This window comes from Elephas maximus, chromosome 13 (assembly GCF_024166365.1).
Source record: "Elephas maximus indicus isolate mEleMax1 chromosome 13, mEleMax1 primary haplotype, whole genome shotgun sequence".
NCBI classification, from domain to species: Eukaryota; Metazoa; Chordata; class Mammalia; order Proboscidea; family Elephantidae; genus Elephas; species Elephas maximus.
In genome coordinates, this window is record NC_064831.1 from 21,603,017 (window position 1) to 21,626,040 (window position 23,024).

A 23,024-nucleotide genomic window follows, 5' to 3' on the forward strand; every position below is an offset into this window, starting at 1 on the left:
AGAAGCTCTTTGCTCCTCCTTGAATATTGCTCCCTGCAGCTTTCACTGTTTTCCACCATTGCCCCCACCCCCATACACACAACTCTGACATTAACCAGAATTCCCATAGTGCTCAGTTCCAGCATCCTGCAGTATAGCTCCTCTGGTTTGATGCTCCAGTTAGAATCCCTGAATGTCAGTCTCCTTCATTGTACAGAGAAGGAAATGCTTTTTATGTAGTCCTCTTTCCTCTTTTACTAGATTGTGAGCTTGAATCCAGACCTTCTCATTCTTGCACTGCTAAAAATTTGGAAAGAAAAACAAGTGCAGACAAAGTAGTAGGGTTGTGGGGGCTGGGGGACAATAGAGCTGAAACAGCACAGGCTCTGGAGCCAGACAGAAAGATCTAGGGTTGTACCCCAGCTCTGCCGCCTGACCTGGGGCAGGTACTGAGGCTCTTTCTCTGAGCCTCCTTTGCTCACCAGTGAAAGGTGGGCAGGAGCACCTGCCTCTCAGAGCTGTCATAGGGCTCAGCAGTGACCTTCAGAAGGTTCTTGCATGGCAGAGACTCAGTAGCTGGTGGTTGCCATGATGTTCATCACAGCAGTGCTGCAAAGGAGTGGAGCTGTCCTGGGCAGCAAAGGCAGCAAAGTACAGGAAGCCCACAATGTCAAAAGGAAAATGAGTTTTGGGGAGAGGTTTTCTGATCATTGTTGAGTATGCTGAGTTGAATGGAACAGAATGTGCTGTTTGGGCTTTTTCCCTTACTAATTCCATAGATACTTCTTTTGCTAGTTTTACTGAATGTGAACAGGAACAGAAAGTATGCATTCAGCTGTATTCCAGCAAATTATTAAGAAATGCATACGAGCAGAGATTGCAAAATTCCCCAACTGCCATGCCTCGTCATCCTTCTTGCACCCGACAAGTCTAGAAATATTGTAACTCTTAAGTTCTTTATTCCTGAGAAGTTTTGCAGGTTGGCTTTTGTGCATTATTTGTGAGTTAAGACAAAAGCTGTAAAAATGGTGATGATGACCACATGATCACATGATACCCACATCAATGATGACCACACATTGGTAGTGTGTGTCCCATATTAAAACTTCAAAAGTGTGTGTGAGAAATAATAAAATGACTCTGAAAGGCAATAAATAAATAAATAAATAAAAATAAAGCAAATAACAATAAAGCCCAAAAATGTAGAAAGAAGGAAAATTTGAGAGAAAATCAGAAATTAATAAAATTGAAAACAAACAGGTTCTAGTCTCCCCAGAGGTGCTGCAGAAGAAAGACAGAGATTAATTCCCAAAAATCAGCCATTGAAAACCCTGTGGAGTACAGTTCTGCCCTGACACACATGGGATCGTCATGAATCAGAGTTGACCCAACAGCAACTGATAACTAGAAGATTTAGAACTTTAGAGAACATAAACATTTGAAATATTATAATTTCTTCTTACATGCAGTTCAGTTTAAATGACTAAACCATAAGATACTTTTAAAATGAAATAAAACATCCATGTATGGGGAAATTTATATAGCTTCTTTCTAGATTACTAGATCGTTCTTTTGGGAACCCTTCTTTCCCAGTGCATTAAGCACCTGGTTGGTCAGGCTATTACATAGACCAATACTGTTCTAATTCAGGCACTTCCATAAAAAAAAAAAAATCCATTGCCTTTCAGTTGATTCCAACTCATAGCGACCCTATAGGACAGAGAAGAATAGCCCCATTGGGTTTTCAAGGCTGTCATCTTTACAGAAGCAGGCTGCCACATCTTTCTTCCTTGGAGTGGCAGGTGGTTTGAACCACCAACCTTTCGGTTAGGAGCTGAGTTCTGCAGAGGCATTATCTGCAGTTTTTAGTTCCTCTCTCTTTTCTGTATCTTTTCCTTTTGCCTCTTCTCTAGTATCCTGTACATATTCTTATGCACCTCAGCTTGGATCATTATTTGTCAGAAGTCTAAGGGCCAGTTCTTATCACCCGTGCTGAGTGACAATGGCAAACTGCCAGTCAAAAGGCATGACATAGGGCTTTAAAAGTGAGGAAAAAATAACACCATGAGTGCACTATAGCCGATAAACTAACTTACCTCCACAAGAGCTGGCGAAATGTCGACTGACAGTTTGTATTTATATGCATTTAGGAATCCCACTGTTAATCATCTGTGACAATTAGTACTAATAATATTGATAAATATTGAGCAAGGTTGATCAAGAAAAATACAGAAGATAAAATCATTGCAGTGAGAGATCTGCCAGCATGCACTGGGCTCAAGAGACTAGCAGAATCCACAAATCACAATCAGGGCATCTCAGTCTCTGATATACTCTTATAGAAGGAAGTGCAGTTAAAAAAAGAAATTCTGATCGGTTATTCATTAATACATCATTGTCAAAAGAGGGAAACATAACATATGGGAATAAAGGATTGGTTTTGAGTCTTTGTTGACTAGATACCATTCAGTTACTATGGGGAGGTTTCCTTGGTAATGACCTGGCAACATTTATTCTTGGCTTAATGACTTGCAATGAGTTCTCAGGTCAGTCACAAGGCAACTGCAATATGCTTCTTTGTGAGAGCGTGACTTTCCTGTAGCATAGCCTCTTTGTCGATGAAGCTAAAATACCCTTCATGGAATATTCCTCACTTAGGTAGGGGAAACAATGAGTTTCAGCTTGTACTCACATTTCTTCCTGGAGCTTTTCATAATGATTAACTATAACTTTTAACAAACATTCATACGAAATGGATTTTAACATGCACTATAACTTTAAGCAAATTCTCGCATAAAACCTTAAGCAAATTCTCGCATAAAATGGATTCTAGGCCTGAACCCTGCTTTAACTTCTCTTACTCACATCTCATATAATTTTACGGTCTCTCTATATTTTTTTTTATCACAAACATTAAATAGATAAGCAGATATTGTATACAAATTTTTGCCAAGAAATTTGAGAATTTAGTTAAATGTATAAACTTCTACAGAAGAAAGTAGGAAAACCAAATAGTCTATTTTTCTGTTAATGGAATTTAATCCATAAAAAAACAACAAGAAAAACAAAAGGAAACTTGCACAAAGAAAAATTCCAGGCCCAGAAGGATTCACTAACGAAATATTCCAAACATTTAAATAAGGCCTGTTAACATATAAATAAAATCTTCCCAAGAATAGGGGAAAAGAGAGAACATCCAAATTATTTTATAAGGCCAGCATAACATTGATACCAAACCCTGTCCAGGACATTATTAAAAAAATGACAAATGAAAGTCCAGTTTGTCTCATGTATGTAGACGCAGAAATCCTCAAAAAAATCTTAGCAAATTGATTCCAATTTTTTAATATATCGCAACAAATTTAGGTTTGCAAGATTAATATTTGAAAAACAAGGTAATTCACCACATTAATACTAAAAAGGAGAGAAAAAGATACATTCATCTTGATAGAGACAGAAAATTTTTTTTTGGTAAAATATAGGTATAGGTAATTATGTCTTAAAAATAAATTCCTTACAAAGCTAGGATTCATCAGCAATTTCCTTAATCTATAAAAACCTACAAGATACTTCTGGCCAACATGGTGCCATAGACAGAAGCTCCATGCTGTCCCTCCACAGCAAAGACCCAAAAATCTAAGTAAAACAGAGACAAACGTCATTCTTGGAACCTGACGTGTCAAACGAAGAGATAAAGAACTCAGCCAAACACCGAATGGAATAAGAAACTGACAGAGAAGAGAGTGAAGAGAGATACGTGTGGAGGTCCCCTATCAGCATGAATTTGCCATCTCGGACTCCTGTTGGAGATCGGCTGACAGGGAGCACGGGAAAGCAGCTTCACAGAGATCCCAACAGGAGACAGAGCACCCGGTAACCAGGAATACACACGTTCCCACTCCCTATCCTCTCCCCGCTGATCTACCTTCGTGATCTCTGGCTGGCTGCGGTGACTTGGCCAGCTGGCAGATGCAGTGCCTGTCCAGCTTGGATTCACCCCACCCACATCAGAGATTGGTGGACAGCGAGTACGGGAAAACAACTTCACTGAGTTCCCAACTGGGGTCAGAGCACCCGGTAACCAGCGATTTATACTTTCCTAACCCCCATCTTTCTTCCCCACCCAGCCTCCTCTGCTTCCCATAGGTGGCAGTCTCTTGGCCAGAAGGCAACTGCTTCAGCCCTTGGCTGCTTGAATTTGCCTCACTCACACTGCCTGGCTCTCTGAGTGCCATTTGTCTGTTTTTATGTTGCTTTTTGCTGTTTCTTTTGGTTTCTTCCGTGCCTCCCACCACCTCCCCCTCCCTTCTCTGGAACATCTGGCTCCATGTACCATCTTTGGTTCTTCTTGAAAGGCTGTGAAGCACCGCTTGAATGGAGAACCACTCTCCTGGCTTGTGACACCACGCTGGTGGAATCCCTGGGGCTTTTACTTTTTTTTTTTTGCTTTGTATAGTTTTGTTTTTTTGTTTTCTTTTTCTTTTTGTGGCTTGGGAGCCCCTTCTACCTGGGCTGCACTGCATGGCTTAGGAGCCAATTACCCAGTCTGCAGAGCCCCAGGGGGCATTTCCTTTATCTTCCTTCTTTTTTTCTCTCTCTCTTTTTTTATTTTCCTTCCTGTCTTTCTTCATTTCTCAGTTCTCAGCTCTCTATACTTATATTCTTTTCCTGTCTCCTGAATACCTGGCACTGTGTGACATCTATATCCCCACTAGCCAGGCTATACTGCTCAGCCTGGAAGCAACTTCCCCAGTCTTTGCAGTGACACCAGTGGGACTCTTGGGGCTTTTCTTTTCTTTATTTTTTCCAAATTTTTATCTAGTGATGTTTTTTCTTTCTTTTCCCTTTTTCTCTTTCCTTTCTCTTTTTCTCCACATCTCTCATTTTTTCACTCTAATGTCTAGCTCCCTTAGCACTCTTTCTTTGCTTGTTTGTTTTTGGCTCCTGTTTCTCTCTCCTCTCTCTCCTTTTTCCCATACCCATATTAGCTCCACACATCACAACCTTCCCACTCCTTCCTGCCTACCTGCAGTATGGGCTGAACATCACACCCCCAAGCAGCACAGGCAGTGCCTACCAGAACCTGCCCAGCACTAATTCCTGGCCCAACTTGTCGGCCCTAGTATGTGCCACAAACAACCCATCCCAGCCACTCGCCTTCATCTGGACCCGCCCTGTTGTACCATAGCTGAGTGACTGGCCCTGCCCATTGGACAAGGAGGTGAAAAGTATCATGCGGATAGAAAAGCAAACAACAAAGAACACACAGCCTGCCTGCTCAGGCATAACCAAATAAAACAAAAAAGCAGGACGAAACAAACAGATCTACAAACAATAAATGAGTAAAATGACAACTGAATGTCCTGAAGACAGCAGACAATATCAAAATGTATTAAAAAACAGGACTGGATGGTTCCAGTAAACCCAAAACCAAACCAAAATCCTTTGCCGTTGAGTCTATTCTGACTCATAACAATCCTCTGAAAAGAAAAGGCATTAGAAATACGTGACAGGGAATTAAAATCTCTAATATTCATAGCTATCTAAGAGATGAAGCAAAAAGCAGTGAAAAATGAGGAAAAAACAGACAAATTCATGAAAAATACAGACAAAAAAATGGAAGAATTCTGGAAAATAATACAGGAGAAAAAATGCCAAAATAAATTCACAACTAGAAACCATAAAAAACAACCATTAGAGATCCAAAAGATAAACAACAGAATTTCAGAAATGGACAGTGTCGTAGAAGACTGAGGAGCAGGTTTGAAAAGAAGGAAGACAAATACTTGGATACAACTCTGTTTGAGGAAAAATCAGAAAAAGAATGAAGAAAAATGAAGAAACCCTGAGAATTATGTGGGATACAATCAAAAGCAAAAATTTGGTGTGATGGGAGTTTCAGACCAGGGGGAGAAAATGAAAAACCCAGAAGGATCATTGAATTGCTGACAGAAAACTTCCCTAATATCATGAAAGATAAAAAGCTGACCATCCCAGAAGCTCAATGAACCCCATATAAAATAGATCCCAAAAGAAAAATCACCAAGGCATATCATAATCACACTCACTAAAACCAAGGACAAAGAAAAAACTCTGAGAGCAGCTCAAGAAAAACAAAAAGTCACATACAGAGGAGAAACAATAAGACTAGGCTCTGAGTATTCGGCAGAAGCCATGCAGGCAAGAAGGCAATGGAATAACATATATAAAACCTTGAAAGAAAAAAAAATTGCCAACCAAGAATAATATATCCTAATGGTGAAATCTGGACTTTTCCAGATAAACAGAAATTAAAGGGATATGTAAAAATCAAACCAAACTTACAAGAATTATTAAAGGAAGACTTTTGGTCTGAGAACAAACAACATCGGACCACAGCCTGAATCTAAGACACAAGATTGTACCAGCCAGATACCAACCTAGGATATAAACTCTCAAGGACTATCCAAAACCAAAACAATTGCAACAGGGGACCAGAGAGGTTAATTCGTAAATGACAACAATGTCAGAATGATAAAAGAGGGAATAAAAGGTGTATGTACAGAACTTTCTAACAGAAAGGAAGGCAAGGCTATACCAAGTAATAACAAACGGGTCAAACCTAGGAAGATAGAAGTAAATTTCAAGGTGACCACAAAGAAAGTTAACAAACCTCTCATCAGAATAAAGAAGAAAAACAAAGTCTCAATAAAATCGAAATCTACAAAAACAATAGAAATGAAAAAAAAAATCCACAAACAAAAGGAATTCAGCACAGGAGAGTAAGAGAAACAAGGAAAATGTTAGCACCACAAAAAAATAAAAATAAAGCGGTATAAAATGACAACAATAAACTCACAACTTTATCAACAATTACACTGAATGTAAATGGCCTAACTGCACCCATAAAGAGACAGAGAGTAACAGAATGGATTTAAAAAAAAAAAAAAAATCCATCAATATGTTGTCTACAAGAGACACACCTTAAAAACAAAGATGTAAATTTATCAAAAATCAAAGGATGGAAAAAATATATCAAGCAAATAACTACCAAAAAAGAGCAGGAGTGGCAATACTAATCTCAGATAAAATAGACTTTAAAACAAAATCCACCATAAAAATCAGAGAAGGGCACTATATAATGATCCATCATGAAGACTTAACCATAATAAACATATATGCACCCAGTGACAGGGCTCCAAAATAAAATATATAAAACAAACCCTAACAGCACTGAAAGAGAAATTGACAGTTCCACAATAATAGTAGGAGACTTCAAACCACCACTCTCAGTAAAGGACAGACCATCTAGAAAGAAACTCAGCAAAGACACACAAGAGCCAAAGGGCACAATAAGCCAACCTGACCTCGTAGACATGTATAGAACACTCCACCCAACAGCCATAAAGTACACAATCTTTTCCAACTCATATGGGATGTTCTCCAGAACGTGCTCTTAGGTCACAGAGCAACCCTCAACAAAATCCAAAACACTGAGATAATACAAAGTATCTTCTCTGACCACAATGCCATCAAGGTAGAAACAAACAACAGGAAAAACAAGGAGAAAAAAAAAACAGTTACATGGAAACGGAAACTGAATAACACCCTTTTTTTTTTTTTTTTTTTTAAAGACCAGTGAGTAAGAGAAGAATCAGAAATGGAATAAAAAAAATTCCTGGACTCAAACAAGAATGAAAACACATCATACCAAAACATTTGCAACATAGCAAAGGCAGTCCTTAGAGGTCAATTTATAGCAATAGATGCACACATCAAAAAAGAAGGAAAGGACAAAATCAAAACATTAGCTGCACAACTCGAACAGAGAACAGCAAAAGAAGCCCACAGCTGCCAGAATAAAGGAAATAATAAAGATCAGAGCAAAAAAAAAAAGAAAAATGAGAGTATAGAAAAACAACAACAAAAAAAGCAACAAAACCGAAAGTTGTTTCTTTGAAAGGATCAACAAAATCGACAAACCACTGGCCAAATAGACCAAAAAAAAATGGGAGAGGATACAAATAACCCAAATAAGAAATGAAATGAGGGACATTACAATAGATCCAACTGAAATAAAAAGGATCATAATAGCACTATGAAAAACTATACTCCAACAAATTTGAAAACCTAGGGGAAATGGACAAATTTCTAGAAACACGCAACATACTTAAATTAATACAAAATGATGTTGAAAATCTGAACAGACCCATAACAAGAAACAAGATTGAAAAGGTAAACAACAACAACAACAAAAAAAAAACCTCCAACAAAAAAAAAAAACCCTGGCCCAGATGGCTTCACTGGAGAATTCACAGAAGAGCCTACACTAGTACTACTCAAACTATTTCAGAACATAGAAAAGGGAGCAATACTTCTGAATTCATTCTATGAAACCAGCATAACCCTGATACCAAAAACAGGCAAAGATACAACAAAAATAGAAAATTATAGGTCAATATGTCTCATGAATATAGATTAAAAAAATTCTCAAGAAAATTCTAGCCAATAGAATTCAGCATCATATATATAAAAAAAAAAAATACACCACGATCAAGTGGAATTCATACCAGCTATCCCAGGATGACTGAACATTATGAAATCAATTGACACAAGCCACCACATAAATAAAAGGAAGGAAAAGAATCATATGATTATGTCAATTGATGCAGAAAAGGTATTCGATAAAGTTCAACACCCATTCCTGATAAAAACTCTCAATAAAATAGGTATAGAAGGGAAATTTCTCAACCTAGTAAAGGGCATCTATGCAAAACCAACAGCCAACATCTTTCTTAATGGAGAGAGGCTGAAAACGCTTCCCTTGAAAATAGGAATAAGACAAGGATGTCCCTTTATCACCACTCTTATTTAATAATGTGCTGGAAATCTTAGTTACAACAATAAGGCAAGAAAAAGAAATAAAAGGCATCACATTGGTAATGAAGAAGTTAAACTGTCCCTATTTGCAGATGATACGATACTATACATAAAATACCCAAAAGACTCCACTAGAAAACTACTGGAACTCATGGAAATATTCAGCAGATTAGCAGGATACAAAACGAACATACAAAAATCATTTGGATAACAATGAAAATGAAATCAGGAAAACAATACCATTTATATTAGCCCCTAAAAAAATAAAATACTTAGGAATAAATCTAACCAGGAATGTAAAGGACTTATACAAAGAAAACTACAAAACACTACTGCAAGAAACTAGAAGAGATCTACATAAATGGAAAAGCAGACCATGGCCATGGATAGGTAGACTCAACATTGTAAAAATGACAATTATACCCAGAATGATTTACAGATACAATGCAATCCTGATCCAAATACCAATAACATTCTTTAAAGAGATGAAAAAACTTATCATTAACTTTATATGGAAAGAGAAGAAGCCCCAGGGAATTAAAACACTACTGAAGAAGAAGAATAAAGTAGGAGGATTCACAGTACCTGGCCTCAGAACCTACTGGACAGCTACAACAGTCAAAACAGCCTGGTACAGGTATAAGGACATATACGTTGACCAATGGAACAGAATTGTGAACCCAGATGTAAGTCCATCAGCCTATGGTCACCTGATCTTCTTCAAGGGCCCAATGTCCATCAAATGGGGAAAAGACAGTCTTTTTAACAAATGGTGCTAGCAAAACTGGATGCCCATCTGCAAAAAAAAAGAAAAAGGAAACAGGATCCATACATCACACCACATACAAAAACTAATTCAAAGTGGATCAAAGACCTAAATATAAAGCCAGAAACTATGGAGTTCATAGATGAAAAAATAGGATCAATGCTAGAGGCCCTAAAATACGGCATTAACAGTATACAAACAACAACCAACAAGATAAGCTAGATAACTGAGATCTTCTAAAAATTAAACACTTATGCTTATCAGAGACTTCACCAAAAGAGTAAAAAGAAAACCTAGAGACTGGGAAAAAAATTTTGGCTGTTACAAATCAGACAAAGATCTAATCTCTAAAATCTACAAGAAAATCCAACATCTTTACAACCAAAAGACAAATAATACAATTTAAAAAAGGACAAAGCAAATAAACAGACACTTTACCAAAGAAGACATTCGAGCAGCCAACAGACACATGAGGAAATGCTTGTGATCACTAGCCATTAAAAAAAGATAAAATATATATATATATATATTTTTTTTTAGCCATTAGAGAAATTCAAATCAAAGCCACAATGAGATAAAATCTCACCCCAGCATTCCTGGCACAAATCAAAAAAACAGGAAATACCAAATGTTGGAGAGGCTGCAGGGAGATTGGAAGTCTTATGCACTGCTGGTGGGAATGCAAAATAATAAAACCGTTTTGAAAAATGATGTGGCACTTCCTTAGTAAGCTAGAAGTAGAAATACCGTATGAGCCAGCAATCCCCTCCTAGGACTGTATCCTAGAGAAATAAAAGTTGCCACATGAATAGACATATGCACTCCATGTTTGTTGCAGGATTGTTCACAATAGCAAAAACATGGAAACAACTTAGATACCTATCAACAGATGAATGTATAAACAAACTGTGGTATATACACCCAATGGAGTATTAGACAATGATAAAGAACAACAATGAATCTGTGAAGAAGCATTTTATAACATGGATGAATCTGGAGGGCATTATGTTGAGTGAAATAAGTCAACCACAAAAGGGCAAATATTGTATGAGACAACTACTGTACTGAAAAGGTTTACACACAAAAAGAAACAATTTTTAATGGTTATGAGGGAGGGGAGCGGTGGAGATGGAAAAACACTAAATAGACAATAGATATGTGGTAACTTTGATGAAGGGTAAGACAGTACACAATGCTGGGGAAGCCAGCACAATTTGTAGAAGGCAAGGCCATGGAAGCTCCATAGACACATCCAAACTCCCTAAGGGACCAAATTGCTGGGCTGAGGGCTGTGGGGACTATGGTCTCGGGGAACATCTAGCTCAATTGGCATAACACAGTTTATAAAGAAAATGTTCTACATTCTACATTGGTGAGTAGCATCTTGGGTCTTAAAAGCCTGTGAGCGGCCATCTAGGGTACTCCACTGGTCTCACTCCTGCGGGAGCAAAGAAGAATGAAGAAAACTAAAGATACAAGGGAAAGATTAGTCCAAAGGACTAATGGACTACATCTACCACGGCCTCTACCAGACTGAGCTCAGTACAACTAAATGGTGCCCAGCCACTCTGACAGGGATCACAATAGAAGGCCCCCGACAGAGCTGGAGAAAAATGTAGAACAGAATCCTAACTCAAAAGAAAAGACTAGACTTTCTGGCCTGACAGAGACGGGAGAAACCCTGAGAGTATGGCTTCCATTTTCAGCTCAGTAATGAAGTCACTCCTGAGGTTCACCCCTCAACCAAAGATTGGAGAGGCCCATGAAACAAAATAAGACTAAAGGGGCACACCAGCCCTGGGGCAAGGACTAGAAGGCATGAGGGGACAGGAAAGCCGCTAATAGGGAACCTAAGGTTGTGAAGGGAGAGTGATGACATGTCGTGGGGTTGTTAACTAATGCCATAAAACAATATGTGTACTAACTGTTCAATGAGAAACTAGTTTGTTCTGTAAACCTTCATCTGAAGTACAATTAAAAAAAACAGAAAATATAAAAAAAAAATGAAAAATCTACAAGAAAAATACATTATACAATGAAATGACAAAAGCTTTCTTCCTACAATTTAAAAGGGATAACAATACCTAGTATCACCATTTCTATTCAAAATTTTACTGGAGCAACCCATCCAGCCCTCAGAAATTAGATTATCTTCAGGACATGGCAATAGCTCCGGATCTCTGATGTTACTATTCTTGCATCTATTAAAAGCAATACTCCTACTCCTTACTTATCGACTATCTCATTATTTGATATTTTGCATTTACAACAATAGTAAAAAATCTACTAGTCTTATTTTGTGTATTAATGGAGCACTTCTGGCAGTAAGGAATGCCGAGGTGAGAGGCAAGAGTAACGCTGGCTGTGATGGTTAAAGTTAGGTGTCAACTTTGCTGGGCCATGATTTTCAGTGGTTTGGCAGTTATGGAATGATGTAATTTGGCAGTTGTGTAATGATGTGATTTGTCAGTGATATGGATTGAATTATGCCCCCCCGCAAATTGTGTATATCAATTTGGCTGGGCCATGAGTTCCAGTATTGTGTGGTTGTCCTCTATTTTGTGATGGTAATTTTACGTTAAAGAGGATTAGGGTGGGATTGTAACACCCTTACTAAGGTCACATCCCTGATCCAATGTAAAGGGAGTTTCCCTGTGTGTGACCTCACCACCTGTCATAAGATATAAAAGGAAAGGGAAATGAGCATACCATCAAGAAAGCAGTGCCAGGAGCAGAGCACATCCTTTGGACCCAGGGTCCCTGTGTGGAGAAGCTCCTAGTCTGGGGGAAGACTGATGAGAAGGTTGACAGAGAGAGAAAGCCTTCCCCTGGAGCTGACACTCTGAATTTGGACTTTCAGCCGCTTTACTGTGAGGAAATAAACTTCTTGTTAAAGCCATCCACTTGTGGTATTTCTGTTATAGCAGCACTAGATGACCAAGGCATTCAGTTATGTAATGATGTAGTCATCCTCCATTTGTGATCTGATGTGGTCATCTTCCATTTTCACACGACACTGATTCTTGCATAACGACGTAGTCTTTTGAACCTAACCGTGTTGATAAGTAAGGAGTGAGTACCTTCTCTACTGCAGAGCTCCTGCTTACACTGGTGTTGGCCTATGTCTTTTATTATCACACATTGCCTATTTCATATTCTATTTGATATCAGTTACCTATGTTACCAATTACTGTCTCTAAGTATTTCACAATGTCCATTGAAAAGGAATTATTTGTACTGTCACACTGGAAAACTTTGGGCATTTTCTCGACAGACAAAACATTTTCATACCATGCAACCCGGTAATTTTATTCCTAGGTATGTCCCTGAGAAAATCTTGTACCTATGTACCAGGAACCATTAGACAAAAGCTCATGGTAGCACATTTCATGGTATTTTTCTATCATGAAAATGACAGTTTTTAACAGTAGAATTAATAAATCATGAAGGATTAGCACAATAAAATATTTTATAGTAGTGAAAATAATTAAAATACAACAACACATAACCACTTGGATGAATTGTTAATGTTGAGTACAATCATATTTATGACAAAAATTTTTTAAATTAAGGGAACGATAAACACAAAATTAAGGACAGTGTTAAGTGCTGTGGTGAGGCAGAAAATGCAACAAGATGAGGAGAAATACATGAATAAAGGTAAATAACATTCCATTTTCCAGTCGAGTGATGGTTTCCTGGGTCTTCATTATACTACCGTTTTATAAAGTACATACGTTACGTATGTATATTATTTTGTATACCCAAGCACTTTATTACAGATGATAATAAATGAAAATAAAAAGCTTTCCAGTGGAGAGTGACGATCTCCTGCTGTGTGCAGAGACAACCATTTTGCATGGCTAACGGGTGCTTTGTCTTATTGGATCTAATGAGAAGGGTCATCTAAAAAATGCTTCAAACCTACTGCCGACTTCTTACCTTTGCTCATAGTATAAAGGCACATATAAAAAGGTACAAAAAACAGAAAACTTGATTCCACTCCTGGACAGATGTCCAGCATCAAATTAAGTACATCAAATAGCCACCTTATGGCTGGGCTTCCTTTGGGTCAGGCATCCAACCCTGCTCCAGTCTGTTGTGATTCAGTCTCACAGACTGAGCTGAAGATGCTTGTATATATGGCCAGCTCTCTACAAAATAAGAGTATAACTGGCTAGTAGCTTGTTGGGTCTATCTAATACAAGGAATGCGCTCATCTAGCAAATATTAAGGTATAAAGCTCTGAACGGACTGCCCTACTCACCGAAGGGCAATTTGAATCTCAGTATAACATTTTTTGCATTTTAGATCTCTGCTTATTTTCAAAACATTTCTTATAAACATAAAATTTTTCTGGCTTAAAATTTTATTGCATGTGAAAACCAGGGTTCACTGGTATGATGTGTGTGTGTTTTCTGACTGTCCTGAACAGCTGGACCTATAGCTGCAACTGGTTACTATTCTTGGTCAAAATTCTACAACTTTGTCTTCAGGATAAAATGGCCTGTATGTAACTCAATAAGCTTGTTGTTGTTGTAGTTAGGTGCCTCTGAGTTGATTCTGACTCATAGCAACCCTATGATTAACAGAACAAAGCACTGCCTGGTCCTGCGCCATCCTCAAAATCGTTGTTATGCTTGAGCCCATTGTTGCAGCCACTGTGTCAGTCTATCTCATTGAGGGCCTTCCTCTTTTTTGCTGACCCTCTACTCTACCAAGCATTATGTCCTTCTCCAGGGACTGATTCCCTCCTGATAACATGTCCAAAGTATGTGAGAAGTAGCCTTATCAACCTTGCTTCTAAGGAGCACTCTGGTTGTACTTCTTCCAAGACAGATTTATTCGTTCTTTTGGCAGTCCATGGCAAATTCAATATTCTTCGCCAATACAACAGTTCAAAGGTTTCAACTCTTCTTTGGTCTTCCTTATTCGTTGTTCAGCTTTCACATGCATATGAGGTGATTGAAAATACCACGGCTTGGGTCAGGCGCACTTTAGTCGTCAAGATGACATCTTTTCTTTTCAGCACTTTAAAGGGGTCTTTTGCAGCAGATTTGCCCAGTGCAATGCATCTTTTGATTGCTTGACTGGTGCTTCCATAGGTGTTAATTGTGGATCCAGGTAAAGTGAAATCTTTGACAACCTCAATCTTTTCTCCATTTATCATGATGTTGCTTATTGGTACAGTTGTGAGGATTTTTGTTGTGCTTATGTTGAGCTGTAATACGTAATGAAGGCTATGGTCTTTGATCTTCATCAGTAAGTGCTTCAAGTCCTCTTCGCTTTCAGCAAGCAAAGTTGTGTCATCTGCATAATGAAGGTTGTTAATGAGTCTTCCTCCAATCTCGATGCCCCCTTCTTCTTCATATAGTCCTGCTTCTTGGATTATTTGCTCGGCATACAGATTGAATAGGTATGGTGAACGGATACAACCCTGACGTACACCTTTCCTGACTTTAAACCACACAGTATCCTCTTGTTCTGTTCGACAACTGCCTCTTGATTTATGTGCTTAAGACCAAACATTCATTTATTTGAGATTTAATAGAATTATTTTTTTTAAAAGAAAGTAATTAAGGATAATCATTTGGCATTGCTTTTCTCAGCAAATTATCTATTGTGTTATTGATTCGAAAAAACCTTCAAAATAAATAATGCAAGACAATAATTCATTTTTTATTTTTATGGTCCAATTTTATTTTATATTTTATGGATTAAATATTCTAGGGTTTGCAGATTATTGGAACTCTTACAGCTACTCAAGAAAAAAGTAGGTGGCTCAAATGGATAAATCCTACTTTGTTTCTCAAAATCTATATACTTCTAATACTGAAGTGTCTTCAGAATAAAGAAAAAGTCAAGTGTTTAAATGTTCTGGGTAGAATTAAATGTTTGGAATTTTAAAATCTCCAATTTCAATGGCTTTTAACTAGAGTAAGCAACACTTATCACCTGGAAAAACATTTTAACTTTAACTGGCTTCAACCTATGATAAATATTCCAAGATACTGCAGGTAGGACTTAAGGTTGTCCATTTGAATCATTGCAAAAAGATATAATATCTTAAAAACTTTATTGAAAATGTGAATTTCAGCTTTACCTGTAAAATGGTTATTATCTACATGAAGAAGAAATGCATGGTGTATAAATACGAGGTTAAACTATGACCCGCTTGGTGAAACAGTTCATCATTCCAGCTTAAGCTTGCAGTATAGCTTTAGTTTAGAATTCTGCCACCAGTGAACCAAAGCGTGAGCTATATAACACCAATTCTGAAGCTTGCATGCCAACTCGGAGTGAGGGTACTAGAGGCACTGGGCATTTCCACAAGAATCTCTGATGGCCTTGTATGCTAGAAGATGAAATTGCCTTTGGTAATAAACAGCAATGTTTAGGAGCCATGGCAGGGCCGTGACCTCAAGAAACGTTAAGACAAAATGAGAAGTTACAGCAAAGTTTCACCTATCACCTTCTGTATTATTCTCATGATTAAGTCAAACTGTTCTTATTTTAAGGTCAGAAGATACCTTTCTTTCTGTAAACAGTTGTTTGTGAAAGTTCATGTCTTTCGAGACCTTTCTGTACCAAGGTTGGTGACTTGTGAAATTAGCATGGCATAAAGACATTTTTTTTTTAGACTGGACCAGCGCTGACAATAGTACCTGCATAATCTAAGTGCGTGCACATGTAGGGAAAAGGACTGATCTGACTTTCTTGGTTAAGCTGCTAATAGGCTGGAATCTGTTAGTGACCCTAGACCAGCCCAGTCACATTCACCTGTGATGATGCCCTAATGGCGAGACACAGAAGTCAGATTAGTTCCAGGGATTCCTGTATATGGCCCAGGAACAAAGTCTGGAGATGAGTGAGAACCTATGCTCGGTGTTGTGAATGCAAGTGTGTGTAAATGAACTCATGCTTATTAAAACCAGACTGAAGCAATTTGCCAAGAATTATTTACCAGCTTTTTAGTATCTCGATAAAGCAAAGTAAATAGATTAAAGGCATTCTAAAGTCTGGTGGTTCTTGATAAAATGGACTAAGTTGCTTAGGGACTTTTTAACCAAAACGTTAATATATTTTTAAAAGGTTTGTTTAGTGATGGCATCATCAAAAGTTAATAAAGTCACCTTGAATTAAATCTTTGGCAGACCAAACTCATAGAACTCAAATGAGCTATAATTAAATAGCAGAGAAAGGGTAGCATGTATCCTAGGTCATGTTTAACAGTAAGGAAAAAAAAAAAGCAATAAAATTTTTTCCCTTTGGCTTACATTTAAATACTAGTGAAAAATCCATTGAAGTCATTTATGCTCTCTCCTTTAGAGTACTTTTCAAATAACACCCTGGAAAATTATCTTCCTGCTTGGAAAATGGAGCTATTTGACAAGTACTAAAGAGAATCAGCATGACTTCTTCGTTTATTCGTTCATTAATTTGCTCTTGCCTAGTTCTCCAGTTGCCTGTGGGTGAAAGAAAGCTGGTGTAGTTTGAGCGTAGTTAAGAAAACAAAAGTTAACTGGCTCATGTGGGATTGGATCATGATTTAGACTTAAAACCCTTTGCCCCAAACACGTGACTACCACCTTGGTAAAAAAGATCCCGTTTCTGTTGAACTACTTCATTATGCATCTAGAGTTAATTGGAGGAGGAGCAAGGGCCATGGATGAGGCCAACCTCCTGCAGCCACATTATGTATGCTTATTAGACTGGTAATTCTAAGAGCATAAAAGAATAGGAATCTAATGTGTGTTGAGAAGCAGGCACCTCACGTATTTTGTCTCTGTTCTATGATTGTAGCCAATTATGCTCCCATTATTGATAAGGAAATTGAGGCATAGAGAGCTAAAGTAATTTGCCAAAAGTTATGCTTCTGGTAGGTGACAAAGCTGGGATTTGAGCCTGGGTCTGACTGTCTTATTCTAGACTAAGAATGCCCATCAGAATTGTCTCTGGAAATTTAAAATGTATATGCTAATATATATTTTATGAATTTGGGAGGATTCAATTGATAAAATTTAAATATGAACTATGGATTAGATAGTAGTAATCTACTAACATTAAATGTTTTGATTTTGGTAATTGTGCTGTGGTTATATAATAACCTTGTTCTTAAGAAATGCGTATTTACATACACATACAGACCACATTCTATGTGATTATTTGACACATTTATAGATATAGAGATAGCTATTCAATCATTAGGTCAAATAAAGTTATACTAGTAAAAAGGTTAATAAATCATAATAAAAATATCTATCCATACTCCATTATTGTCAAACCAATTCTGACTCCTAGCAGCCCCACAGGGTTTCCAAGGCTGGAAATCTCTACCGAAGCAGACTGTCACAGCTTTCTCCTGTGGAGCCAGCGGTGGTTTTGAGGAGCTGAACTTTTGGTTAGCAGTTGATGGCTTTAACCACCGTGCCACCAGGGCTTCTTAAATATACATATATATGTACATATATATGGCTGATTATTAAAGTTATTACCTGAAGCTAAATTTTTTTATGTGAAATCTCCTTTATTATTTGAAGTTTGAGGCCATTCTAATGTGGCTTTTTAGGTTCTTTCTATACTATGCCTTTTCTTGCATGGCTGCTATTATGTGGGGTTTTTTTTCTTCCTATATATGAATTTGACATGCTGAACACCTCTGTGATGAGAGGTTGGAGAACATGATCATATTGTTGTTATAGGCCTGGCAGCTAAGAGAAGTGATCAGCAATTCAGATCATATCCAAGAGATGTGGCAAATTTTGGGATTTAACTAGATTAATGTCAATAACTAAGTGATTGGATTTTGGATTTCTTGAGTAGATCATGGCTGTCCTCCAAGGGAAATGGTAAGAAGGAGCGGGGCGTGCCTTTTTGCATCCAGTCTTGGCATAGAACTAGAACAAAAACCTGAAGCAGGCTTTATAGGTGCCCTGAGGGTTGGGCAAGGTGGCTCTGGCCTTAGTGGGCATGTTCACACCAATAACTAAACATTTTAGACTCCACCTACCAGTAGGAATTGGGATCTTAATATACTACTAGATTCGTTCATCCTTGGTTCAGAAGTCTCTGTTATTTCCTCTCTTTACTAATGGCCCACAAATTTATCCAGTAGTCCAAGCCAAAATCTAAGAGAAAAACTAGATTCTTCTTTTTTCCTTCACTTTTCCAAGTCAAGTTTCCAAGTCTTTAGATCCTCACTTAAAAATATCTGTTATATTTTTCCTCTCAACTTCATCTCACCCTTATTGCTGTAGTTCAGGCTCTTGTGGTCTATCACATTTACAGGTAGTCCCCGACTTATGACAGAGTTTCGTTCCAATGACTCCATTGTACATCAGCTCTGAGGTAAGTTTTTTAAATTTTCATTATTATTGCCTTTTATTATCAGTAGGTTTATAGATATGGCAGCGTTTTGAACAGTAAATCACAAAATCAAATGTCTGAGAATGATAACATCAGCAAATAACACTGCAACATAGTATGTAGTACATATTACTAACGATATGGACAAGTCAGAAGTGTAGTTCGTTATGAGTCGGAACCTATTCAATGGCAACTGGTTTGGTTTTTTTGGTTTAAGTGCAGTTCGTAATAACTGGACTAGGTTGTAAGTCAGGGACTAACTAGCCTCCTGATCTCAAGTCTTGACATGCTCTAATCTCCCCACTCTTTCCAATAGCTGCCATGCCTGATACATATAAACTGACATATCTGGTCTTGATCAAAGCTTTTCAGTGTTTCCCATCATGTGAAGATTCAGTATTAAGCCTTTTTTTTCGGGAATTATGTGGCCCTCCAAGATATGGCTCCAGCCTACGTTTCTAGTTTCATCACTTGCTGTTACCTCTTTTGAGTCTTATGCTCCATTACTAGTAAACGACCGTATATTCTGGAATACACACTATGCAATCTTAGACACCTGGGTCCTTGGACAAACTATTCTCTACTAAGAGTGCCCTTTTTCTATTCATATCCTGCCTACCTGGTATTTTCTATTATGCTTCATGTCTCAATCCAAATACTATCTTCTGTGTGAGGCTGTCAATGAGTTCCTGCTGCATTGTGATTATACCCATTATAGCAATTATTGTATACATTCAAGACATGTTTATTGAGCACATACTGTGTGCCCGACAGAATTTCAGGCACTGGGCACAGATAATTGAGTAAAGCATATAAAAAATTCCTGCCCTTCAAGATCTTAATTGTGCTGAAATTGTTCTTTTATCCTCTATTTCCCAACTAGAGAGTGCACTACCAGAGAGCAGGGTCTTTGTCTGAGTTTTCTTTGTATCCTCGCCACTGAGCACAGTGTCTGGCCCATAGTAGGAACTGAAGAAATATTTATGATTATTTAGTAAATGACTTTATAATAGTTTTCAAAGGAAATACTGAATCAAAGAGAAATGTAGTAGATGTGAAACAACAGACTCCTTTTCAAAATCCTTGTTTTAACTTTTCTTTTTAACATAAATGTAATGAAATAATCCAACAAATTTGTGCCATAAAGCAGTCTCTATATAATATTTTTTCTAATCTTTCTTTGCATTTATATTAGAACTTCTCCTCTCCTGAGTTATTCATGCATCATTCTGCTATTTTTAGGGAGAAGTATAACTTCTAAACAGAAATAGTATCAGGGAAATCATGAAGGAACAGAGATTCCATCTCACTTGCCCTTCAACTCTTCTTTATGTCAGGCAAGCTCACTTTTATAGGCACAGCATCTTAGTTATTCAGTGCTGCTGTAACAGAAATACCACAAGCCAGTGACTGTAACAAACAGAAATTTATTTTCTCACAGTGCAGGAGGATAGAAGTCCAAATTCAGGGTACTGACTCCAGAGGAAGGATTTCTTTCTCCGTTAGCCCTGGAGGAAAGTCCTTGTCTCTTCTGAGCTTCTGCCCTTGGGCAATCTTCAAGTGGCTTGGTGTATCTCTTAAACCATCTCTGCTTGCCTCCCTCTCCCTAATCAGCTTGGTTTACATCTCTTTTATATCTCAGAAGAGATTGACTCACCCACACTAATCTTGTCTCATTAACGTAACAAAGACAACCCATTTCCAAACGTGATTATAACCAACGGCATAGAGGTTAGGATTTACAACATGTATTTTTTGGGGACACAATTCAATCTGTAACATTCCGCCATTTGGTTCCCCCCAAATTCATATCCTTCCCGTATACAAAACACATTCACCCCATCACAACGTCTCAAAGTCTTAAATCAACTCCAAGTCCAAAATATCATTTTCTGAATCATCTAAATCAAATATGGGTGAGACTTTAGGCATATTTCATCCTGGAGCAAAATTCCTCTTCATCTGCGAACCTGTGAAATCTAGAATGCAAGTTATCTGTTGCTAAAGTACAATGGTGTAACAGGTACAAGGTAGACACCTTCATTATAGATGAGAGAGAAATCGGAGGGAAAGAAGGGATAACAAGTACAAATCAAGTTCAAAACCCAACAGAACAAATTACATTAAATCTCAAGGCTTGAAAATAATCTTCTCTTCTATGAGACCACCTGGGAAATAGCTCCAGCCTCTAGATTCTGGTTGTTGGCCATATCCTCTGGATTCTGAGTGGAGGGCCCTGGACCCTGGGTTTAAGCTCCACCTTCCAGGCCCTCTGGGATGGCATTCTTGTCCCTTGGCTATAGGTAGCCCCATTCTCTGAGTTCCTCTGAGTGGTAACCCCACCCCCTTGGCCCCAGCAGGTCCCGTTCTTCTGCCCATTGGGCATGGTAGTCCCCCCATCAGCTTTGGGCAGGGGACCCATCTCCCTGGCACACCTTAACAGCAGTCCCACACTCTAGGACCGAGTTGGTAAAGATCAGACTTCAAAACCTGGAAGGCTGTGGCCCCACACTTTGAGATACAGGAAACCATAGCCCCACCCTTTGAAACCTAGAAGGCCCTGCTTTCCATGCTCCTTCCAACAGTTCTGCTGATCTCCAAGGTGCTCCAGGAATGGCTGTTTTCTTATTGGGAGGAAATCCGACATAGCTTCTTTGGCCTGTTTCCTGCCTATAGAATTCCAAGAGACTCTCCTTTTGTTCTTTCTCTGCCCCCATCAGTCTAAGTTGATGGATTTTCTATGTGGTAGTTGGTTAGATTCATCAGTCATAGACTTAATCTCTTTAAGAAAAGATTGTGTAGCTAAGTCTTTGGTAAACATTCTACAACACTTGTTCTTAGTTTGTACAGTAGAATTTTCCAAATCTTTAATCTGTTTTCATTTGGCACAGTTCATTTTTAAGCTCATCACTTTCCTCTCACTTTTTATTATAAACAGCAAGGAAAATCCACACAGCCTCTTTAAGATCTTACTTAGAAATCTCATCAGCCAGGTATCCAAGTTTACCACTTACAAGCTCTACCTCTCACCAAATATTTGAACATAATTCAGACAATTTCTTTGCCACTGCATAAAAAGCATCACGCTTCCTCCATTGTCCAGTTACATGTTTATCTTTTTCTTTTAAAACCTCACCAGAAGCACATTAACATCCACATTTCTAGCAACATTGTGTTGCTGGTGCCGTATCTATTCTCTAAGACAACAGACCTTCTCTATAACTCTTCTCATTTCCTTCTGAGACCTCACCAGATTTGTTTTTGACATCCATAATTCTACCAACAGTTTCTTGAAGGCAATCCAGGCTTTTACTATTAGGCACCTTGAAACTCTTCCAGCCTTTACCCATTACCCAATTTCAAAACCACTTTCACATCTTAGGTATCTGTTAGAACAGCACACTACTCTTCCAGTACCAAATTCTTAGTTATCTAGTGCTGCTGTAACAGAAATACCACAAGAGGGTGGCTTTAACAAACAGAAATTTATTCTCTCATAGGATGGCAGGCTAGAACCCCAATTTCATGGTAGTGAATCTAGGGGAAGTTTTTCTGTTTCCCTTAGCTCTGAAGGAAGGGCCTTGTCTCTTCTGAGCTTCTGCTCTTGAGCAATCTTCATATAACTTATCATCTCTCTTCCCCCATCTCTGCTTGCTTCTTTTCCTAATCAGCTTGGCTTATATCTCTTTTATATCTCAAAAGAGATTGACTCAAGATATACCCTATACTAATCCTGACACATTAGCCTAACAAAGACAACACATTCTCAAATGGGATTATAACCAAAAGCATAGAGGTTAGGATTTACAACACATACTTTTGGGGAATGCAATTCAATTCATAGCATACAATATACCCTTTTCTTCCATTCTTTCCATTCTTTCAGGAAAGGCTATGATATCCTGATTTCATGTGAATAGTTACGCCTCAGTGAGAATACATGAAAGTATATTACTTCTTCCTTTGGACTTTATTTGACTCTAGTGAATAAATAGAAAGCTGTGATTCTATTAAGAGAGTTTCACCTGATGGGATATATATTATTGGCGATAAG